Source organism: Macaca thibetana, chromosome 5 (genome assembly GCF_024542745.1).
Source record: "Macaca thibetana thibetana isolate TM-01 chromosome 5, ASM2454274v1, whole genome shotgun sequence".
NCBI lineage: Eukaryota > Metazoa > Chordata > Mammalia > Primates > Cercopithecidae > Macaca > Macaca thibetana.
Window position 1 is genome coordinate 122116659 of NC_065582.1, and position 24916 is coordinate 122141574.

A 24916-nucleotide genomic window follows, 5' to 3' on the forward strand; every position below is an offset into this window, starting at 1 on the left:
ACTCATTATGAAGCATTCTAACAGCACATCTAATAAGGCAAGATTTATTTCAAAATCAAAGAATTAATTAATAGAGACTAGTGTTTATTCCTATTATTTTGTGGTATTATGTAACACTGCTAATTTTCAGCTAAATCAAACTTGCAATTAGGAAAAAGTAATACAAAAGTTATTACACACAAAATCCAAGTTATTTAGTGGGCTGAATGTGGCTGTCAGAACTACAGTGTGTCAAGGAAAAGAGTCAAATTCTGTGAAATATATAAAAGGTTTATATTGAGCCAAATATGAGTGACCAAGACCAGTGACACAGCCCCAGGAGGTCCTGAGAATATATGCACAAGATGGTTGGGTTATAGCTTGATTTTGTACCTTTCAGAGGGACAGAAGTTACAGTCAGACATCGATCAATACATGTAAGGTATACATTGGTTTGGTCCTGAAAGGCTGGATGACTTGAAGTAGAGGAGCTTCCAGGTCATAAGAGGATTCAAAGTTTTTCTGATTGGCATTTGGTTGAAAGAGATATGTTATTATCTACATACCTGGAATCAACAAATAGGAGTGTCTGGGGTTGTGAAAACAACATTCTACAGATGAACCCTCCAGGTAGCAGTCTTCAGAGAGAATAGATGGCAAGTGTCTCTAATCATACCAAAAAAGGTGAAAGACTCTCAGTCTCTCCTCGATCAAAAAAAGACCTGTAAAGGGAAGGGGATTCTCTGCAGAGTGTTGATTTTCCCCACAAGAGACAACTTTAGAGGATAATTTCAAAATATTCAAAGAAATATATTTTTGAATAAAAATACTTTGATTTTTTTTTAAGGAAAATGGATGTGCTGCCCTCAAGAATAGGCCAATGCAAATAGCTGGTCCAACATGACTCAGCGAGTTTGGAATGCAGGCACACAACTCCACTCATTATGTAACCTGTTTTGTGTAAGCTCATACTTGGCTCTGAGCCACTATTGTCTTTAAGGAGTAGAACTGTCCTGCCAGAGATGGGGAGAGAGAGAGAGTAAAGTTGCTGATGCTGTGAATAGTGCTGCTGCTGCTAATGTGCCTGCATTCATAAGACAGCTGGCCACCTTGGAGGCAGACAGGAGAGATCAAGGAAGGGGCATGAGCTCCAGGGAGTGCAGCTGCAGGTGTGGGGGCAGCAGGAGCTGTAGAGCTGCTGCTGGAAGGCGAGAGAGAGAGTAAAGCTGCTGATACTGAGGGCAGGGCTCTCAGAGAGAGAGAATAAGGCCATGTCCCAGCTACCTACAGTCCCCCAGGTGCTCTTTCAGCAACCCACTACCCCTGCACCCACTCCCCTCACACCTCAGCTTGGGCTATAACCTGACAGATTTCTTTCAGGGCCTGTTAATATATCTGATGTGATGCTATTCTAGAGTGAGGTTGGAATTTGGTATTTTATTGTTACAGACTGCTTCGTCAGTCTTAAGTTCTCTGTTTTAATGTTAATGCTGGTCAGTTTTGCCTGAATTCCAAAAGGAGAGGAGTATAATGGGGCATGTCTGACCCCTTCTTCCTATTATGGCCAGAATTAGTTTTTCAGGTTTACTTTGGAATGCCCTTGACCTAAAGAAGGGATTCATTCAGTTGGTTGGGGGGATTCTTAGGATTTTATTTTTGGTTTACAAGTGTCAGCAGGTAGTATTTTTATTTTTTACTTCACATTTTTTCCCTACTCCTTATCAATATACATCTGAACTCTGTCTCCAAGCTTATACCAATTGATGGCAATTGCCTTTACCTGGTCACTTTCTCAATATTGAAGGAGTAAATCAGTGGTTGGTAGGCCACTGACACAAGAAACAACTGGAGTAGATAGCAGTAGCAGGATGCACCTGCACCCCAGAAAGGACTATTCCAGGAGAGACACAAAACACTTCTGGGGCACGGTCTAAGGGTTTCCTATGGAGAAATTAGTATTCACCCATTAACTCTCCTTCAATTTGGAGTAATCTGAGAGTCAGTGGTCATATATAGCTAGCAATTGTAACCTTAGAAAGGACATATATTTTAGCTGTACCAGAAATTTTTTTGCTTATTTTATATTTTATCTGCCTGCCCCCCACCCCCCACCCATGGACATTAAAAGCTCTGATAAAGCAGGTTTTAACTTATTTAATTCTTAATAAATTCCTATATTGGGTAAATTGGGACTTTATTTCTTTATTTTATTTACTTATTTACTTATTTATTTATTTATTTATTGAGATGGAGTCTCACTCTGTTGCCCAGGCTGGAGTGCAGTGACCCGATCTCGGCTCACTGCAAGCTCCGCCTCCTGGGTTCACGCCATTCTCCTGCCTCAACTTCCCGAGTAGCTGGGACTACAGGTGCCCACCACCATGCCTGGCTAATTTTTTGCATTTTTAGTAGAGACGGGGTTTCACTATGTTAGCCAGGATGATCTCGATCTCCTGATCTCATGATACGACCTCCTCGGCCTCCCAAAGTTCTGGGATTACAGGCGTGAGCCACTGCGCCTGGCCTAGGCCTTTATTTCTAAGTAGGGGTGGTTTCCAGTCACTGCCAGTAGTATTTTGAAAAGTGTTTTGTTGCAAACACTGACATGTCAATAAAGTAAATTTGATTCTTATTTTCCTTCCAAAAGGAATTTAAGAAATAATTTGGGTTGATTATCATGAAATGGGAGAGTTCCCTGAACCCCTTGCAAGATGTGTGACAGGTGTGTGGCTTGTCTGTTCAGCCACCACACCTGCTCAAACCTCTTACAGGAGGGGAAGCATGCAGATGGACAGGTACAGCAGCCAGATCAAGCGCTTTGGGACTCCAGCCCCATGGTAGCATCTAGGGGTGGGTGCCCATGACTCCCAAAGCCCAGGTGGGTGTGTATTACAGTGCACTCTTGTAGCTTTGCTGTCTGCAGATAGCTTGTTAACCTCCTCAGTGCCCTCTTGGTACCCCGGTCCTTGTCCGGCGTCCAAGAAGAATCAGGTTGCACACAGACTTGAAGGATGAATAAGCAGGTGTTATTGAGTGGTGGAGGTGGTTCTCAGTGGGATGAGTGAAGAGCTGGAAAAGGGATGGGGAGTGGGAAGGTGATCTTCCCCTAGAGTTTGGCCGTCCAGTGGCTGATCTTCTCTCTGATCATCCCCAGCCGAATTCCTCTTAGCATTCAGACGCCCTTTCTCTGCCATCCCATTCTGCCATTCTTTGGCTTTTCTGCTCCTCTACTCATCTGCTTCTGGAGCTTGGGGTCTGGGGTTTATACAGATACAGGATAGAGGGGCATGGTGGGCCAAAAGGCAACTTTTGGGCATAAAAACAGGAATACTTGTTCCCATTTAGGGCTGTGGGTTTCCAGGTTTGAGGGTGGGGCCTTTGCAGGGGAACCACTCTCTTCTACCTAGTATTTCCCTGTCTCCTGTTTGTATCAATTGTTTTTCATTTAAATAAAATTAATTTGATATTATCTAGTGCTTTGGGGTCTGTGTGTTTTTGTAACATAAGTATTTTTTATTCTTAACAGAAAGTTGACCTGACTAAAGAATAAAAGCATTACCTAAACCAACTTGCAAAATTAAACTGCAAGTTCTATTTATGGGATCAAGTCTGAGGACAAATAATGTATTTAAAAATCTATTATGTGGGTTTTCAAACTTATAGTACACAAAGAACCACCTGGAGATATTGCTAAAATGCAGGTCTGGTGTACCACCAAGATTCTGAGTCAGCAAGTTTGGCAAGGGGAATTCACAATTTGCGTTTTAACAGGCACCAGTTGATGTTGATTCTGATGGTCTCATGTGGCACCCTCAGAGGAACAACGGACTAAGTTTTACAACTTATTTAAATTTTACAAATGATTTTCTGATATTCATTTCTATGTAAGTTGAATTATCTAATCAGCTGCAAACAGCTGATAATTATCAGCTGCAGATAATTATTTCTAGAAGAAAGTAAAATAACAATATAAATGATGATTTATAGAAAAATCATTTGAAATAATGAGTTTAATTATATTATGTGTTATTATTCATTAGAGAACTTGTAAATTTTTGATAGAAGAAATATTTCTATATTTCTTCATAACAGTGTGAGAACAGAATACACAGAGAAAAACACATAGGTGTTCTCTATTAGTTTATAGTAGCTTTTGAACTACTATAAACACATTCATATAAAAAATAAATGCAAAGTTTCACTTTTTAGTTTGTACTCCCTTATCTATGATGATAAACTTTCCCTGCCTTTCACATACAAAAGAAATACGAATCAAAGCGAATTGATATTTAAATATAGGACATTAACTATAGAAATACCTACTGTTAACTCACTTTAAAGATGTTATGAACTAAAAAATAACAGCTTAATGTATCATTTACCTATAATTTTGTCTCCATTCTGCTTAATCATAATTGTGGCTAAGTGTATTTTTATACTCAATCTTGTATTATAAAATTAAGATATAAACTATTCTCTCACTTTCTTTTTCTTCAAGAGAGCCGATACATCTAAGGAGGTAAGACACTTTTATTCACTGGAAAACTGAATAATAAAACATGTATTGAACTATTAATAATTTCTTAATTTTTCAAAGAAATGTCATGGGTAAAGAAGAAAATTCTATGTAAGTATTTTCCTGATGATGTTGTGGAGTCCAAACATGTTTTATTCTCCTGGAAGAATCAATACTTACTTCTGAAATATATGCATATTATGTATGGCTAAAGTTGCATATTGATTGCATTATTTACAGTACACTGACAAAAGTCCCAAATGTCTTGTAGAATTTAGATGGAAACTCATAATACCAATCTGAGGAAGACAATTATTCTCTGAGAACTTAGGTTAACACTGCCTGGTGAATAATTCCATTGGCCTAAAAAATGGTTCAATTTCAATTCTATTAAGCATAATATATAACCTACAGTGCATAGATGCTGACAATCACACACCTAATATAGTAAGTTCCCACCTTCTCATTTTTTGATGGTGATAAAGTCATTAAACTGGCTATCATATGTAAGATAGAAAATGTTATTTTAACATTTCTTAATGGGTGCATGCTTGATATCTCATATTATTTTGAGCTGTCATATCAATGTGATATGGTTTTTTAAATTATCCTTACTAATACAGTAAATATATTGTTAAATATGGGACTGTTTTAGTCAGGGTTCTTCATAGGCACAGAACTAATAGGATATGTGTACATATGAAAGGGAGTTTATTAAGGAGAAATGACTCACACAGTCACAAGGTGAAGTCCTATGATAGGCCATCTGCAAGCTGAGGAGCAAGGAAGCCAGCAGTGGCTTAGTCTGAGTCTCAAAGTCACAAAGTAGGGAAACTGACAGTGAAGCCTTCAGTCTGTGGCCAAAGACCCAAGAGCCCCTGGCAAACCACTGGTGTAAGTCCAACAGTCCAAAGGCCGAAGAACCTGGAGTCCAATATTCAAAGACAGGAAATATCCAGCATGGGAGAAAGATGAAAGCCAGAAGACTCAGCCATCCAGATTATTCCACCTTCTTCCCCCCGCTTTTGCTAGCTAAGAGGTAAACCAATTAGATGTTGCCCATCCACACTGAGGGTGGGTCTTCCTCTCCTAGTCCACTGACCCAAATGTTAATCTCCTCTGACAACATCCTTACAGACACACCCAGAAACAATACTTTGAATCCTTTAATTCATTCAAGTTGACACTTAATATTAACCATCACAAGCACCTAACACGAAGATGCACAAAGAGAGAGGATAGCTATTCGTGTTAACAGAAGAGAGTATTAAAGAATGTAGGAGTAGTGGCCTGGAGAAACTCCACCTAAGTTGGATGTAGTAAGAGTCTCCTCCCCATAATGCCCAAGGGTGGACAAAGTAGTAGCTAAAGGTATTATTTTTAAGAAGACTTCAGCCCAGTTTGGACTGATTGCCTGTAATTAGTGTTCCCACATGTATAATAAAACCACAGACTCTAACAAACAGTGAAAATGTAAATGCTTCATCTTTTTTTATAACATTCTTTTAACCATTTGTGTTTTAGAAAAGGGACAATATCACTAATAGTTCAAGTGATTATGTATATTATATATAAGATACTAACAACTTTAACAATCTAAGCTTTCAAGAACAATTGTGAAACCCTTACATGGTCATTGTCTGAATTCCCTGCAATTTTCTATATTCCTTTGTGTGTATCCAGGGGAGGTATCACCAATATAATCCATATTTATAGTATCAGCTGTATCCAGCATATCCAACATATTATCCTTATTCTTATCCATATGATTACAGTGCACCTCAGTAAACACAGGACATAATTACAAAGGTAAGCTAAGTCTAGTGACATGTTTTTACTATCGAGAAATATCAATGCTGACAGTTAAAAAAGGAAAAACAAACACAAACCATAACACCAACAGTTCCAGTCTAAAAACTCTAGCCTTCTGAAACCCCTTGAGATGTATTCGTTTATTTAAGTGCATCTGAGATAAAGCCTCTGTCCCACTATGGTTAAAAGTCTGGGCTTTGTGGAGAAGAATCTCTATCTTGGTCCTGACAACTACTGTTGTTTACTGTTGTTGTTTTTAAACCTCAGTTTTATAAACAAAATATGCATTAATATAATACTTAAGAAATTTAGAGAATTGGTGACGCTTCTGAAAGATATATGACATAAAATCTTGGAAAAATATATGGTTATGACTGCAGGCTTTTCTGCCACTAAATCTGTCCCTGGATATTGTTTAAATTTTGTGCCCCAAAATGTAATCTTTGGAAAAGCTGCATAAGCACCATCTGTAACACGTGAGAAATTTACATGTTATGGCCTAAATAACTCTAATAAGCAATTACCATGGGAACTAACATAATACTAACAAGGGAATATAAAAATATTATCAATTTCCACTTCAAAAAGTGAGTTTTATCTTTCTGTGTACAAAATTAGTTGTTCCGAACTCTATGAGAGATGAAATATTTCACTACAAAATAAAGCAAACTTTTGGAGATAAAAGAGGACTCCTCTACAATTCAACATTAAATGGTTCATAAGATTGCAATTATTTTTCAGAGCATTTGGAAGACTGTATTCCAATAGGATTCCCTGTTTCTATTAATGAAATTGGAAGATTGTATTCCAATAGGATTCCCTGTTTCCTAATGATATGGGAAGGGGTTGAACTTGATCCCCTAGGCAGTAGATAATAGCTGATGACGTTGAATCAAGAAAGGATATATGAAAAATATTATTTTGGGAAGTTAAATAGAATGCAATACTTAAGCTGTATGTAAGTTGGAGAATAAAAGAGGATGATGACAGAAAAACAAGAGAAATTTACATTAGAATTGCAGATGGTGGATAATAACTTTATTCAGATACTCATTTAATGAGTATTTAATTGTCTCCTGTGTGTCAAATGCTGTTTTGGGTGCTGCATTATATTAACTAAAATTATCTATAAATATCTCGTCTGCATCAGGCCAGGACCTACCTGTATTTACAGAAAGAAACATTTTATAGACAATCTATTATATTCTTTTCCTGTACCTATTTGAGTGGCCAATCCAGTTTCTACATGTGTATTTTCATCCCTCATGCCATATCACACTACCACCAATTTTTGCAAAATTGACAAAAAGGCAATGTGAAGTAAAACAAAGGCCATAATACTTGCCTTCGTAGTTGACGTTTAATTAGATAGTTCTAATATCAAACTGCTAAACTGGTTTTACTGCTGTTCCGAGTAATAAAAAACTATTCTTTTCATAAAAGTAGTGGATATCAGTACATTTTATGTATATGCTCTTTAGTTCTTTTTTTTATATTTACAGACGTAAAACATTTCTTTCATCACTTCCTTTTTCAAGTTTGAGTAGCACTGACTGAAGCACCTTGTATCATAGGTCCTGTGAAGTCACATATTTCTAATTTGGTCTGTCATCTTGTATATCTAACCAACATAGGGACTTCAAGTGCAGCTAGATTATTGCACATACTTATTCTAACATTTGATTTGCTCCTGGATGCGTTTGTCACAGCACATATGCTAAGCCTCCAAAGTCCTCACGTTTCTTATCTCAGTCCCTACAGACCAGAAGATAACCCCCATGTCACTCCATAGCTTTAGGCAGGAATTCAGAACACAGCAATGTTCTCCACGAGTTTGTCAGCAATGACTTTCCTTCATTTATACATTGAGTGACACTAGCTGTCAGGCGCTCTTTAGATACTGCACATGTAGCAAGGTCTAAGAGAGATGAAAGTTGGCCTTCAGGCAGTTTACATTGTAGTTGTGAGGTAGAAACAACAAGTGAAAAAATAACACATAGTATCTCAAGTAATGATAAGTGTGCTAAAGACGTATAAGGCAGGGCTAAGGCAAAGAGGCTATTTAAAATAGGATGGTCAAGAAAAACCTCTCTGGCACAGTGGCATTTTAGAAAACATATGAAGTACTTATGTTCATAAGTTAGCATGAAAAATAAATTTCCAGCAGAAGAAATAGCAGGGCTGCATTCTACTGTGGTAGAAATACATTTGTTGCATTTGGGAAAACTTTAATGAAAACAGCATGAATAGAGAAGGCAAGACGTGGATCAAAATAAATTGTATTACAGAAAAGAGGTGAATAGATGATTGAAGCTCCATAGGTCAAAGATAGCCTTTGGATTGAGATAAATGCCATTGGATCAGGCCTTGATCTGATTTATATTTTGGAAGAGAGGCAAGGGTTGAAGAACAGATCCCTTATTTTGGCATTACAGAAACCCTTAATATTTTTACATCCTTTTGTTCCACCTGTTCATTCTTTTTTTCCATATTCTCCTAACCTAGAACTTTATATTTATGATTTGAATATGATTCATATAACTGTACATACTTGCAATAACTCAACTCCAGTGAAGCCTGGTTTTGAGTAATTATATTTGCTAAAATCTCAATCCTACAAATTGTTAAATCTTCTTACACTGCAGCTCTACCAAGAAAACTCAAATGTACAAAGAGAAGAATTTATTTTATGTTTTATAAATTTGGCATACAGTGTTGCTAAGCAAATATTATTCTTTCATTTAGTTTTATAGCTCTCACCCTTTCCCTTCAATAAAATGTCCAAATGTATCATTAAGTTTTCTGAACTATCCAACTCATCTTATCTTGTAGTCAGTTCCAGAAAAAAATCTACTCTGAATTAAAAACTGAGCCTATTCGATCTAACCCATTTAAGCTCTCTACTTTCACTTGTTTGTAAATTAATCTATACTTGACCAAATTTGTAACTCTCTGCAACATCTTGATCATTGATATGATTCTGTTTTTCCAGAGTTATATATTCCTATTGTTCCTTGTTTTGTGTTTCCTTCTTTATACTTGGAGAATTTTAAAAATTCAGATGTTCTTTTTCATGAAGATTATAATGGTGAAAATTATAATAAAGAAACTAATATTTGCATTTCAGTCATTTTAATTGACAATGTGTTTTTTATATATTCTCCTTGAAGTTTCAAGTATTATCGTAACACTTTATAAATAAGAAAATTTTAGTTCAAAGACATGAAGCAAACTAAGCAACCTCTAATGTCACTGAAACATGGTAATTAACATTTCCTTCCCAGTGTTTCATCCTCTTGGCTTCCACAACATATAAACAGCCGAGAAATACCTCTTCTACTATTCTTTTCCACCACAGATTTTTTTTCATAGACTTTCTATTTTCTCTTGCACATTACATCAGTACTAAGTAGGATATCTGTCCTCAGCCTATTCTCTTCTGACTCTACACATCTTGATTGTATAAGCTGTAATAATCTCATAGTTTGATTACAATCAATAAGATAGTAAGTACCCAATCTGCAGCTCCAGTGTTGACCTTTTTCTCCCAATTTTAGACTCATGTAATTAGCCCTTTCCTGGGTTTCTCTGTCTTAGCCTTTATCCTTGTCTGATTCACAAATTATACTGTAAACTGCTTAAGAACAACAGTAAAGCTTGTCATGCCATGTCTCTAGAATAAACAACATTCTATCTTATCTAGTAGATTATCATGTTGTTCAGAATTTGTCAATCATATATTTCATTTTAGTAATTTAAGCAGGAGCATAATGTAACATTTTTAGTTAAATAAATAAATATCAGGGATATTGGTCATAAATGGTTTCATGTTTCCATCATAGGAGAATTGCAGAATAAGGAGAAGGAGGAGCAGCAACTGGAGCAGCAGGAAGACAAAGAGGAAGAAGAGGAAAAGGAGAAGGAGACGGTAGTAAAGAAGGTGGAGAAGCAGGATTGAGGAGACCCCAGCATAAACATCACTACAAATATCCGTTCACGAGTTGCATCCTTAAGCAAAAATTGTATTGCCGCACCTGTGATAAAGCAGTAGTTCTTTGTTGATGTTTCCTTTTTAACAAAAGGTCATGACATTTTCAAAGAGAATAGTGTTTGGTATAGAGAATAAGATATCTGTTTTCTTTAATTATAAAATACGAAGTCATGTTCTGATTCATCAGTCTTCTAAATTGGCCTACTCTTCCTGGAGGGTGAGACCATAACTAACACGAGAAGGTCACTCCTGTGTCTCTAGTCCACTATCCTTGTTTGACCTATCATACATAATCCCCACACTTCCTAACTTGGAGAAGCAGAAAATGATGAGTGGAATAATGCCTACATGTTGGTATTCCAACATAAAATGAAGATGAGTTAAGTTTAATTGTAATTTTAAAGTGTGCATATTAAGATGTATCAATATTTCTTAGCATGTAGTTTGCTGTTTATTAGTGCCTTTGGGCTACTTGTTTGCTTTATGTTCACTAGAACATGAATACCTTATATCTACTAGAACTGTACCTAATATTGTTGGATAAATGAAGTAGTGAAGAAAACCAGAGGGAAGGAAGGAGAAGAGAGGGAGAAGAAAGAAAGAAGAAAAGAAGGAAATCATTTGCCTTTTCCCAAGTAATCAAAGCAGAATTTATTTTTAAAATCAGATATAGTTCAGTAGTTACTGAACCATGGGCCAGGAACAATGGCTCAGGACTGCAATCCCAGTACTACTTGTAGGCTAAGGCAGAAGGATTTTTGAGGTCAAAAGTTCAAGATCAGCATGGGCAACATAGCAAGACCAAGTCTCTACTAAAGAAAAATTTAAATTAAATTAACCAAGAGTGGTAACACATGTCTGTAGTCCTAGCTAAACATGAGGCTGAGGTCGTAGGACCACTTGAGCCTAGGAGTTCCTGGCATCTGTGAACTATGATCTCACCAATGCACTCAAGACTATGCTATGCAGCAAGACCCCATCTCTGGAAAAACAAAATAGTTACTGAACCCTATGTAACTCTTTTCCACTCAAAATGTAAAGAGATTGTATTTGTTTTACATGAGAAGAGACTTTGTAACTGTAATGCTTATAAATCTCATGACAAAAGAACAAGAGTAATATATATCTAATTTGATTTGAATTATTTATTTGCCTTAAGAAATGACTTTTATTTTCTTGTATATGACCCAGAGAATAATCACAATTTTCAGTAAGACTGTTCTAATACAGCATAAAAAATTTACCTAATAAATACTTCCTTAAAAAATCTGATATGAAATTAAACCACAAGTTTAATTCTTTACTGGATAAAGCCTAAGGATAACTAATGCATTCACAAGACAAATATGTGGTTGCTTATTTTTTTATTTTTTGTTTTTATTTTTTGTAGAGATGCGGTCTCACTATGTTGCCTAGACTGTTCTTCAACTTGTATACTCAAGCAATCCTCCTGCCTTGGACTCCCAAAGCGCTGGGATTACAGACATGAGCCACTGAGACCAGCCTTGTTTCAAACTTCACAGTACCCAAAGAATCACCTGGAGATACTGTTAAAATGCAGGCTCCTTAGGGCAACCCCAAGATTCTGACTCAGCAAGCTTGGGAAGTGGGACTAAGAATTTGCATTTCCACAAGCTCCAGCTGATGCTGTCTGTGATGGTCCCATGTGGCACACTCTGAGGAACAATGCACTAGGCTGTATAACTTACCTCAACTTTATACGTAAGTTTTTAATATTCAGTTCTTAGTACATTGAATTATCTAACCAGCAGTGAGTAGGGTAATTTTTACACAAATTTTCCTAGGAATGTAATTAAAACATTTTTTCCTTCACTCTAGTGTAATCATGTCAACACATAGCTGCTATGGAGAAATATGCAGCCTTAAAAACTCCAGGAAATTAAATTGAATTTCCAAATATGTATATATTCAGTCATATGTGAGATATATATCACTGAGCACTTAGAGTCATTTCACCATAAATATAAGAATTTTTTATCATATTGTAGCCAAAAGATTACTGAATTTGGCAAATGTTTGCATTCACTTTGTAACTTAAAATATTCTAAAGTCAATGGAAGATGGTAAAAGTATGAGATAAATAATGATTCGAAGAAAAACTCTTGAAGTATATGATGACTATAATTTCATTATGCCAGTTATCACCATTTATCAGAGAACATCAAGTAAAATCTTGATGACATGGTAAGTATTCTTTTTGTCATAGAGTTGTTCCACGTTGGACACATACTTGTGCAAACATCTTTATCACTGCAATCATTTCTATGCCTGGTTTCCTCCAGCATGCTTTTCCGTCATCTGACTCACTCATGGCTAGACTAACACTGGGATTAACATGCGGTAGGTATAGTTGTTTCCTGATTACTTTGTCTTCACAATTATCTATTGCAAAATCACTTTGTTAGGGTTATTTTTATCATTTGTAGAGACAGATTTTGGGCACTACTTTTGGTTTCCATAATATGATCTCACAATTGCCATTATTTAACAACCAAAAAAAAAAAGGGGGGGGGAGGGGGGAATTTCAGAGTGTTTAAATACATTGGCCCTCTAGGGAAGCACATCATCTCTTGAAGCTTCACTTCAACTTCACTACTTCTGTAGTCTCATCTTGGGTAAAAGGTAATATGTTCATGTGTAATCGAATATGATATCTTAATCTAGAGTGTTGCTTCCTAAAATCTTTTGAAAACTAATTATAAAAATGCGTATTTGTGTAATGATAATTTCTCATAAAGAAACAATTGAGAGATATGGTGACCCTCTTAGGATCTGAAGATAAGTTGAGAATCTCAATTCCTATACGTTGAAATCAGCAATCATCATGCAAAGTAAATAATGTGGAATATGGAGACATATTCCAGCTTCTCTCCTGATGGAACTTTCTAAAAACCTTTTTATTTCCTTGTCTACATACTGGCATCTACTCTCCTACTTACTACTTTTACCCTTAACTTAAATTCAAAGTTCATATTTTAATAAAATAGCATATGTTCTCTTTTTTACAAATGTATATATTGTTTCACAAGTTTCACTTTTAAAAATTTACTTTATTCCCATAAGTAAACATTTCTCACTACCTTTGCATTGACCTTCCCATCATTTTAAACAGTTATGTTATTCTGTATAATAAAAAATATTATATAACAGTTATGCTTTTCTACCTTACTGTTTTATATTACTGAAGTTGTTTTCATTCAGTTGTGATGTGGCAGAAAAGAAAGATTTTACTATTTCATATTTTTATTATTTTGTCATTGGGGAAATATTTTTTAAACCATTGCGTATATATTTATACATCTATGTCTGTATATCCATCTTTCAATTTATCAAGGTTAGTAAAAGAAAACTACTCTTCTATAAGTATTTTTTGATTCCATACTTTCAATACAGTTTACAGATATAAAAAACACTAAAGTTTTTGTTCTTTTTGTATCATAAAATGACTGATGGGTAGGTTTATCTATCAGGTGATAGAAAAACCCCAAGGTACATATTATTTTTACAGTTGCTCTTAATACCAGAGATTTCCTTTTTTTTTTTTTTTTTTTTTTTTTTTTTTTAATTTGAGACAGAGTTTCACTCTTGTTGCCCAGGCTGGAGTGCAATGGTGCAATCTCAGCTTACCTTAACCTCCGCCTCCCGGGCTCAAGCGATTCTCCCGCCTCGGCTTCCTGAGTAGCTGGGATTACAAAGGCGCTCACCACCATGCCCAGCTAAATTATTATTATTATTATTTTTAGTAGAGATGGGGTTTCTCTATGTCAGTCAGACTGGTCTTGAACTCCTGACCGCAGGTGATCTGTCTGCCTTGGCCTTCCAAAGTGCTGGGATTACAGGCATGAGCCACCATGCCCGGCCAGAAATTTCAATTTAAATAACTGAGGCAAATCAGTGAATAAGTAAAAAAGCAAATGCCATAAATAATGAGTTCTGCTTTATATTTTGGAGATTTTGGGTTATTAATAACAGCAATTTTTTTATAATTAAGTAAAACATATTCTTGTAATGTTTTATCACAAGTTACTGGTAAAAGAGATTAGAATAATGAAGACCATTACCTTTATATGGATTACTCTATAGTTTTCAATAAACAGGTAAAAATGTCATTTATTTGTAAGTCTTGTGGCAATTATGTGTTTCACTGAAAATATCTCTATTTAGATGTTTATAATTTACAAATAATCTGTTTAACTTTTTTTTTTTGTTTAATAACCAAGGAACTGGGTTAACTGGCTTATACATGTTTATGATAACATATCATAGTCCCAGATTAGGTTAATTTTGTTGAATGAGATTATTTAAAATATTAAGTCTTCTTCACCAATTCCACTTCTCAGAGGAGGTATGAATATTTTCTCTGTGACTTCTTATCAGTTTGATTTTTTTCTACCCAATATCATTAATGTTCTAAACTGAATGTTACACCATTTTTGCAACTCTCAAGACAGAAATCTGGCTCATTTTCAGTGATGTTATTACAAAGCGATTGCCCTTTGCTTGTCATTCTAACATCCTAAGATCTCTTTACACTGTACCTTAAATATCATCCCTAATGCCATTATTTAAGGTGCCCCATAATGTTACAAAACCTAAGTAATCAAGTAATCATGTTGTCTCCAGTTTTATCCTCCCTACATTTTGAACTGCTTGCACTTTCAATATGGTATCCTCTCTCTTTTTCATTTTCTTATAGTTGCCCAACACCTCTTTACTCATCCCACAGAATCCAACTCAAGCTTTACTTTATTCTTTACTTTCACACCCCTATTCACTTGGTCTGTGTAAGGTGTTGGTTTGTGTGTTTCTCTAACGCCTTAGCATTTCCATATCGGAGCTCTCACTTTTACTTATCAATGTCTCCAAAAAGTCTCCAAATTTCATTATGTCAGACAATGGGTTTTAATTGTCTTTCTATCTGGCATGTGTCTCCCAGTGCTTTGGAGCATAGCATAATCAATAAAATTTTGATGGGCTAATACAAGAAAAAATGTGATACTGAATTTCCACGTATGTTTTCAGAGAACCCAGCCAACTATGAAGTTCCTTGTGTTCGCCTTCATCTTGGCTGTCATGGTTTCCATGATTGTAAGTATATCAGGACATTTGAAGAATATATTCTCAGTACCTATCCCAAGAGTCTCTCTATTCTTTGTATTCTGCATATGTTGGTGTTTACTTGAATACAGTTTTATATGTTTTAAGGTTTCTATATGAACATTTTTTTGTATTAACCTACATAAGCTCTTTAAGCATTTAGAATGAATATTCATTATTCACCTACAGACACTAAAGTATATTTAGTTTAATGTGAAATAACGTTTTACTGAACTTCTTAAATATGTGGAACTGAGAGCTTGTAAAAGTCTCTTTAAACATGTAATACTCTAGACCATCTGAAGCTAGAAATCTCAGGAATGAAGTAGGTGCACTTGAGTGGAATTCAAGTATTAAAAGATATCAAAGTAGAAATTTTCAAGTCATTCTTTGCAAAGCCTAACTTAAAATTAGTTCACAATTATTTAGCACACACTTTCCAAAATAAAGCTGCTTATTTTTAACTTTAAAACAAAACTTCAGATCTATTACATGCTATGAGTTCCCAGTCTGTATTGTCATTTACTACTCTGTATCACCAGGTAAAGCACTTGACTTCTCTGGAGCTCTTTCTTCTACTCTACTTCCTTCTCTTTCTCCTGTTCCTTTTCTGTCTATGACATTAGTAGGAAACTGGCCATGAAAGAATAAAAATACTCCAACTTATCTGGTAAATTCTAACAGATATTTCAAAAACTAATTTGATTATAAAATCATAGTATACCACATTATTTGTTATAAAAAGATAGGTGTCTGAAAAATAAAACATAAAAATGTAAGGAAAACAGAGAAAAACATAATGCTTGTCTCTGTCAGTAAATAAAAGTTATATGTAAGTAGCCTTTGAGCTACTGAGAACATATGAAAAACTACAGTTTCACTTTTCATTCATCAATGATAACCATTTACTCCCTTTCACACACCAAAGAAGTATAAATCAAAATAAATTTATATTTGAATATAGCACACTAATTACAGAAAAGCATACTCTTGACACATTTTAAAGATGTCATAAAGCAAAAATAACTAATTTAGTGTCTATTGATGATTTGCTTACATCCTGTTTACTCACAATTGTAGCTGCTGAGTTCATTTTTGTACTCAATCTGGAATTATAACATTAAGATAATAACTATTGTCTCATTTTCTGTTTTCTAAGGGAGCTGATTCATCTGAAGAGGTGAGTCATTTTCATTCACTGGAAAACTTGTTTTCAGTTTTGTCCTCCCTACATTTGTATTGAATTATTAAGCTTTTCTTCATTTTTCACAGAAATTTCTTCGTAGATTGAGAAGATTCGATGTAAGTATTCTCTGATAATGCTGTGTAGTCCAAATAAATTTTATTCTCTGATTACTTATTCTTCTAGAAGAGTCAATATTTATTTCTCAAATATATGTAGTAGTTGCAAAAGTGTACTTGTTTTCATCTATTTATGATACACAGGTAACAGTCACAAATGTATTGTGTCCTAACAACATTTCAATTGAAACTTATAATGCCAACCAGAGAAACCAGTTACTCTCTGAGCCCTCAAGTATCATCTCCTGAGTAATCACATTGACCTAAAAAATAGTTAAAATTCTAATTCTATTAATTATAAAACATGCCTCATAGAGCATAAAGGCTGATAATTACACATAAAATATGGTAAGTTTGCATCTTCTGATTTTTTTTGAGGGCAATAAACTCATTAAATTAAACAGGCCATGATAAATGAGATAGAAAATTTCATTTCTTTAACATTTTTTCTTAATGTATGTATCTTGATGTCCCCGTATGTTGGCATATAATGTCAACCTGATAGGGTTGCAAAAGATCTCCTAACTAATATAGTAAACACATGGATTAAAGTAACACCAAATAAAAAGGTGCTCTAAAAGGGATGATGGTTATTTGTGTCAACAGAAGGCAGAAGTATTAAAGAATGTAGGAATCATAAGAGATAGTAAGCTCATTAAAAGAGTGACCACATAAGCTGTCACCACATAAGCTGAATTTAGTAAATATCTCCTTCCCATAATACTCAAAAGTGGGCAAACTGGTTGCTGGGAGGTAGTATTTTGAGGAAAATTTAAAACCTCTTTGGAGTGATAGCCTATAATCAGTGTTCCTGCATGTAAAATAAAACCACAAAACTGTGAACATACAGTACAAAGGTAAATACTCAATCATTTTTACCTGCTTTTAAAATGTGTTTATAACCAAAAATAAAAATCTAATTAAAAGTTTGGAAAAAATCTTATAAGTAATATGTAAGTTCCTAAAACTTTAACAATCTGAGCTTCTAATAAAAACATTTGCACTGTCAATATCTCAATTTTCTGCAATTTTCTTTCTCCTTGTGTGTATACAGGAAGGGAGGTATGGCCCTTATCAGCCATTTGTACCACCACCACTATACCCACAACCATACCAACCATACCAACCACAATACTAACAATATCCCTGTTAATATCATCAGTGACTGCAGGACGTGATTATTGAGGTAAGATGGGTTTAGTGACATTTTTACTTTCTGTATCAGTGCTGACAGTTAAAAGAAGAAAAACAAAAACAAACCATTAAACCAACAGCAGTTCCAGTATAAGAAAGCAGCCTGATATAGCTCCTTGAAGTGTATTAGTTTATATAAATGCTTCTGAGATAAAGTCTCTGTCCTGCTATGGTTAGAAGGCTGGGTTATAGGATGGGGAACACCAGGGTTTGTATCCTGGCCCTGACAACTACCAGTTTCATGACTTTGAACTACTCTTAATGCTCCCAAACCTCAGTTTTCTCATCAAAAAATTGTGTATTGTAAGACTGAAATATACTTTTTAGAATTGGTGACACTTTTGAAAGACATATCACATAAAATCTCTTGATCAGAAAGGTTTATAGTTATAACTGCAGGGCTTCCCTGCCACTAAATCTGTACCTAGATGTTGCTTAAAGTTTTCACTCCCAAAATGCAGTCTTTGGAGAAGCTTCCATCTGGGAACCGTCTGGGAACTTGTGAGAAATTTGCACTTTATACCCTAAGTAACTCGACTGAGCAATTACTATAGAAATTATTAACATAATGCTAACAAGAAAATACGAAAATGTCATCAATTTCTTTTTAGAAAGTCAGTTTTACCTGTGTCTACACAACATTAAATGTTCTAAATTCTATGAAAGACTAAATATTTCACTACAAAATAGAGCAAACTGTTGGAGATAAGGGAGGATTGTTCTACAATTCAAAGTTAACACAGTCCAAAGGATTTAAATCATTTTTCAGTGCATTTGGGAGATTATATTCCCATTCAATTCTCTATTGCCATTAATGATATGAGGAAGAGCCTGAACTTGATCCCTTAGGGTTTAGGTAATAACTGATGACATTTAATCAAGGAAAGATGTACTAAAATATTATTTAGGGAAAATGTATATAAATGAAATGTGTAGACTATATTTAAGTAGAAAAATAAAATAGTATGATGATTGAAAAACAATTTAAATTTGAATTTAAATTATATATGCTGAATGATCATTTTTATTTGTTCAGATACCAATTTAATAAGTGTTTAATTGTCTACTCTGTGTCAAATATTATTTTGGGCCCTGCATTTTATAAACTAAAATTTTATATAGTATCTACTCTGTACCAGGCCAGAATATAAATGTATTTACAGGGGTAAAAATTTTACAGATAATGTTTCTTTCTCTGTGCAGGTTTGATTGGCAAATACAACTTCTACATGCATATTCTCATCCTTCATACCATATCACACTACCACCACTTTTTGAAGAATCATCAAAAAACAATGCAAATGAAAAACAGACTATAATTTACTGTGTACTCTTTGTTTCAAGATACTTGCCTTTTTAATTATCATTTGGTGATGTAATTGCAATTTAAACTGTTAAGCTGTTTTCAGTGCTGTTTCTGAATAATAGAAATCACTTCTTCTCTAAAAGCAATAAATTTCAAGCACATTCTTATGTGTATGCTCCTTATTTTTCTTTTTCCTATTTATGGGAATAACAATTTCTTTCATCATCTTCTTTCCCAGTTTGACTAGCACAGACTGAAGCACATAATGTCAGAGGTCCTTATTTGTAATTGAGTCTGTCATATTTTATATGTTACAAACATGGTACTCAAACTCCCTTATTATTAGAGCTATTTATGCCAAGATTTGATTTGCCCATCGTTTCCTTTGAGACACCACAGTTGCTAAGCCTCCAAAGCACTCACATTTTTTATCTCAGCCCCTGTAGGTCAGAAGATAACCACCATGTCACTCTACAGCAGTATGTAGGCGTTCTGCATGTAAACCATCTAATGCCCTCCATTAGTTATTCAGCAACGACTTTAATTCAAGAAATATTTATTGAATGACCCCAGCTGTCAGGCCGTCTTCTAGATGCTGCAGACAAAGAGATACAAAAGTCCTGCCTTTAGAGAGTTTACATTGTAACTGGCAGATGCAGATACAAAGTAAATAAATAGTACATATCTTAGGCAATGATAAGTGTGCTAAAGAAGTATAAGCATGTCTAGGGCATAGAAACAAATTTAAACAGGATAGTCAACAAAAGACTCTCTGATATAGTGACATTTTATGAAACTTATGAACTAAGCATGAGAGCCAATATAGAGAAATAAATTTTCTAGCAGAAAAATAGCGAATGCAAATTTATTTTGATAGAAACATGTTTGTTTCATTAGGGACAAATTCAAGGAGACCAATATAGACAGAGAAGGCAAATGGATCAAAATAAATTACTTCACAGTGTAAGGGATACGCAGGTAATTAAAGCTTTGTAGCCCATGTTAAGTCTTTGATTTGAGATGGATAACATCGGAGAAAGATACAATCTTACTTATATTTTGGAAGGGAATCAAGGGTTGAATCATAGATATCCACACTTGGGCCTTACAGAAATCTGTGAGTCCTTCCTATTTTTATGTCCTTTTATTCTATGTGTTCCTTTTTTTTTTTTTTTTTTTTTTTTTTTTTTTTTTTTTTTTTTTTTTTTGAGACAGAGTCTCGCTCTGTCGCCCAGGCTGGAGTGCAGTGGTGCGATCTCGGCTCACTGCGAGCTCCGCCTCCAGAGTTCACGCCATTCTCCCGCCTCAGCCTCCTGAGTAGCTGGGACTACAGGCGCCCGCCACCACGCCCGGCTAATTTTTTTGTATTTTTAATAGAGACGGGGTTTCACCGTGGTCTCGATCTCCTGACCTCGTGATCCACCCACCTCGGCCTCCCAAAGTGCTGGGATTACAAGCGTGAGCCACCGCGCCCAGCCCCTTTTACAATTTATTTTATTTTCCTCTAACCCAGTACTTCATATTTTTCATTCCCTATATACTTGCAATAATTCGAACAACTCCAATGACCTCTGGGTTTGGGTCATCCTACTTGCTAATATCTCAATCCTACAAATCCCCAAATTTTATATGTTTCTTTATCAAAACCTAGATATATAGGAAAAAAAATGTATTTTTTTTTCTAAATTTGGAGTACGACATTGCTCACCAAGTTTTACCCTTGTATTTGATGCAATACCTCTCTTATTAACCTAAAATAAATTGCCCCAATATTCATTTTCTGAAGGATCCAACTCATCTCAGTCTGTAGTCAATTTCAAAATAATAATAATAATAATAACAATAGTCTATGTATTTGAAGGGAGAAATGAATTCATTAGGCATAAGTGTCTTAAACTTCTTACTCTCACTTTTAATAAATTAATCTATATCTGACCAGATTTCTAATTCTCAAAGTCTTAAAGGTGAAGATGACCGTCATGTTTTCCAAAGATATTTTTTCATTATTCTTTGTTTTGCATTTTCTCCTTTATTTTCAGAGAAATTTTTGAAACTAAGATGTTCTTTCAAATGAATACTATGATGCTGAAAATAATAATAAAACTACCTAATGTTTACCTTTAAATAATTTATATTTTTAATTTCTCATATATATGAAATAAACATTTCATATAATATATAAATCACATTTCATATTATATATTAATATATGGAATATATATCTTTATTTAATTCACTTTCAACTATTATTATAACATGGTCTGGGTAACTAAATTGTCGTTTAAAGAAATTACAGAATCCCCTATTTCACTACAACTTTTGTTCATTGTGATTAACATTTTCCCTTTGAAATTTCATCCCTTTTGCTTCCATTATGTATATATATTGCTTGAAAATACTATACTATTCTTTTCCTTCTCAGAGATTTTCATGGGCTTTCTATTTTCTCCAACATACTACCTCAGTGTTGTCTAGGGGATCTTTTCTCAACCTTCTTTTTTTTCTGGCTGTACACGTCTTTCTTGTATGATTTCATTTCTTTCCATAGGTCATTTTCATAATTGATTAAAATCAATGAGCTGATAAGTCCAAAGTCTACAGTTCATGTGTGGGAAGAAGAGTTCCTTCTTCTCTCAATTTAGACTTATATAATGAACACTCCTCTAGATTGATGTGCAGTTGCCTTTAACCTTGTATGTTTTATTAATTAAACTGTAACCTCCTTAGGAGCAGAAAAGAACATTTACTTTGTATCACCAGTGTCTAGAATGTTTCATCTTATATAGAATACAGTCCAGTGTTGTTTCACATTTGTCATTTGAAGTATTTTTCCTCTTAATATGGAAACTGGAATATAATATATTTTTATGTAAATAAACATCACAGATTTTTTCATAAACTGTTGCATACTTTCATCATAGTAGAAATAGAAAAGAAGAAAGGAGAAGAATAGGAGGAAAGCCCAGCATAAATATGACTGCAAATACCTATTCATGGGTTGCATCCTTAAGACATCAATTTAATGACATGCTTGTGATAAAGCCTTCACTACTTTTTCATGTTTCCCTTATAAATGAAAGACATTGCATTTTCAAAGAGCATAGTGTTTGTTTATAAATAATTAGATAACTGTTTTATTTAATTATAAAATGTGAAGATGAGACATGTCTGATCCATCAGTCTTCCAAAATGGCCTACTGTTCCTGGAGGGAAGGTCACTCCTGTGTATCTAGTCCACTATGTTTGTTCAAACTGTCATACACAATTCTCACACTCCCTAACTTGGGGAAACAGGAAATGATGTGTGAAATAATGCCTATATTTTGGTGTTCCAACACAAAATATAGATGACGTAAGTTTACTTGTAGTTGTAAAATGTTATATTAAAATATATCAACATTTTTACCGGGTAGCTTATTGTCTGTCAATACCTTTGGACAATTACTTTGCTTTGTGTTCACTAGAACATGAATATTATAGAAGTAATACAACAGTGCCTTACATTGTTGTTTAAATGGTTAGTGAAGAAATAAATAGTGGAAAAAAAGTAGAGGAGAAAGACAGGAAAGAAAGAAGAAAGGGGAGAAATCATTTCACAGTTCAAACATATCCAAAGCAGTGTTTACTCTTCAAAGTCAGACATACTTCAAGTTACTGAACTATATATCTCTTTTCCATTAAGAAGTGATGAGAGATTGTATTATTTTGAGCACGAGAAGAAACCTTGTATCTCCAGTGCTTAGAATAAATCTATTTTGAATTGAATTATTTATTCGCCTTAAGAAATAATTTATCTTTTTGTATTTACCTAGAGAATAACCATTATTTCCAATAGGACTGTTCAATTATAACATAGAAGTTTTACCTTATAAATATTTTCCTAATAAATCTGACACATTAAGCCATAAGTTCTATTTGTGGGATGAAGTCTAAGGACAAATAATACATTTGAGAGTTGACCATGTGTTTTTCCAAACTTTACAGTACAGAAAGTACCACCTAGAGATACTGTTAAAATGCAAGTTTCTGGTGTACCCCCAAGATTCTGATTCAGCAAGTTTGGAAAGTGAGACTAAGAATTTTCATTATAATAGGCTCCAGCTGATGGTGATTCTCATGGTTCCATGTAGCACACACAGAAACAATGGATTAGGCTTTATAATTTATCTTCAATTTACAGATGAGTTTTTAACATTGAGTTCTAAGTGTTTGAATTATCCAATCAGTCACCAGTTGGTTAGGTTTTGAACAAATTTATCTAGGAACTTAGTGAATGTTCTTTTTTTTTTCCTCCTTTCTGTCTAGTGCAATCATGGCAACACATGGCTTCCATGTAAAAATATGAGCCTTTAAAAACTCCAGAGAAGTACATTGAATTTCCAAACATAAGTATCCAGTTATTATGTATGATGTATATTATTATACTAAACACCTAGAACTATTTGGCTGTAATTATAAGAATTATTTTATTACATAGTAGTAATCAAGAGATTACAGAATTTTGGCAAATGTTTACATCCACTTTATGAATTAAAATATTTTAAAGTCCATGGAAGAAATTAAAAGCACAGTATTAATCATAATTTTTAGAAAAAATTATAAAAATATATAATGACTCCAATTATATTATGGCAGTTATCACTATTTCCTAGAAAATAGATTAAATTTTGGAAGGATTTTAGTATCATTTTTGTCAGAGTTGTTTCATCTTGGACATATAGTTGTTGAAATAAAATAGAATGTTGTCCACGCAAACATATTATAGATGTAATCATTTCTATGCTTGGTTACTATAGCACGATTTTTTCCCTCATCTTATTCTCACATGTCTAAACTAATTAACATATGATGGATCCATTTGTTTCCTGATTTCTTTGTCATCACAATCTTTATAGTAAAATAATCCAGTCGAGTTCAATCTCAGTATTTTGTAGGAATTTCTTTCGGTCATTTGTTGCTCAGCAATTGCAGGGCATGTCTATAGAGGTAAGACGAGTCTAGTGATTTTTTTTTTTTTTTTTTTTACTTTTCAAACATATCAGTGCTGACAGTTAGAAAGAATAAACACATAAGCAAGTCATAAAACAGTTCTAGCTTTAGAAATGTAGCCTGGGATAGCTCCTTGAAATGTATTCATTTATATAAATGATTCTGAGGGAAATCTTCTGCCCTGTTATGATTAAAAGGGTGAGCTCCGGGGAGGGGAACGCCTGTGTTTGTATTCTGCTCCTGACAACTACTATTTTCACGATCTTGAAGTATTACTAATCCTTTCCAAACTTCAATTTCCTCATCAACACAGTGGGTATTATGATAATACTTGTACTCTTTGTAGAACTAGTAAGGCTATTGAAGGACATATTACATAAAAGCCCTTGATCAGAAAGGTGCATAATTGTGACGGCAGGCTTCACTGCTGCTGAAGCTATGTCTGGATATTGTTTAAAACTTTTCCTCCTAAAATTTAATCTTTGGACAAGCTACGCAAGCACTATCTGGGATCTTGTGAGAAATGTAGATTCTAAACCACATCTAAATCGAACGAATCAGAATCTGCATTTTAATAACATCCCTATGTGATGTATAACACAATAACTTTGAGAATTTTTGTCTTAAGTAATTCTAATAAGTAGTTAGGATAAAAACCACTAATATCATATCAAAAATGAGAGAGGAAAATGTTATTAATTTCCTTTTT

General features: G+C 34.4%; 1 long non-coding RNA gene across 1 annotated transcript; it reads left to right on the top strand.

The window, feature by feature from the left end:
* The first annotated feature begins 12872 nt into the window (after nt 1–12872).
* On the top strand, nt 12873–19385 carry LOC126955164 (uncharacterized). The gene is made up of 6 exons (XR_007725816.1): nt 12873–12941; nt 15342–15407; nt 16576–16596; nt 16689–16718; nt 17773–17904; nt 19116–19385. It is a non-coding gene; the product is annotated as an uncharacterized LOC126955164 (long non-coding RNA).
* The last annotated feature ends 5531 nt before the right edge of the window (nt 19386–24916 follow it).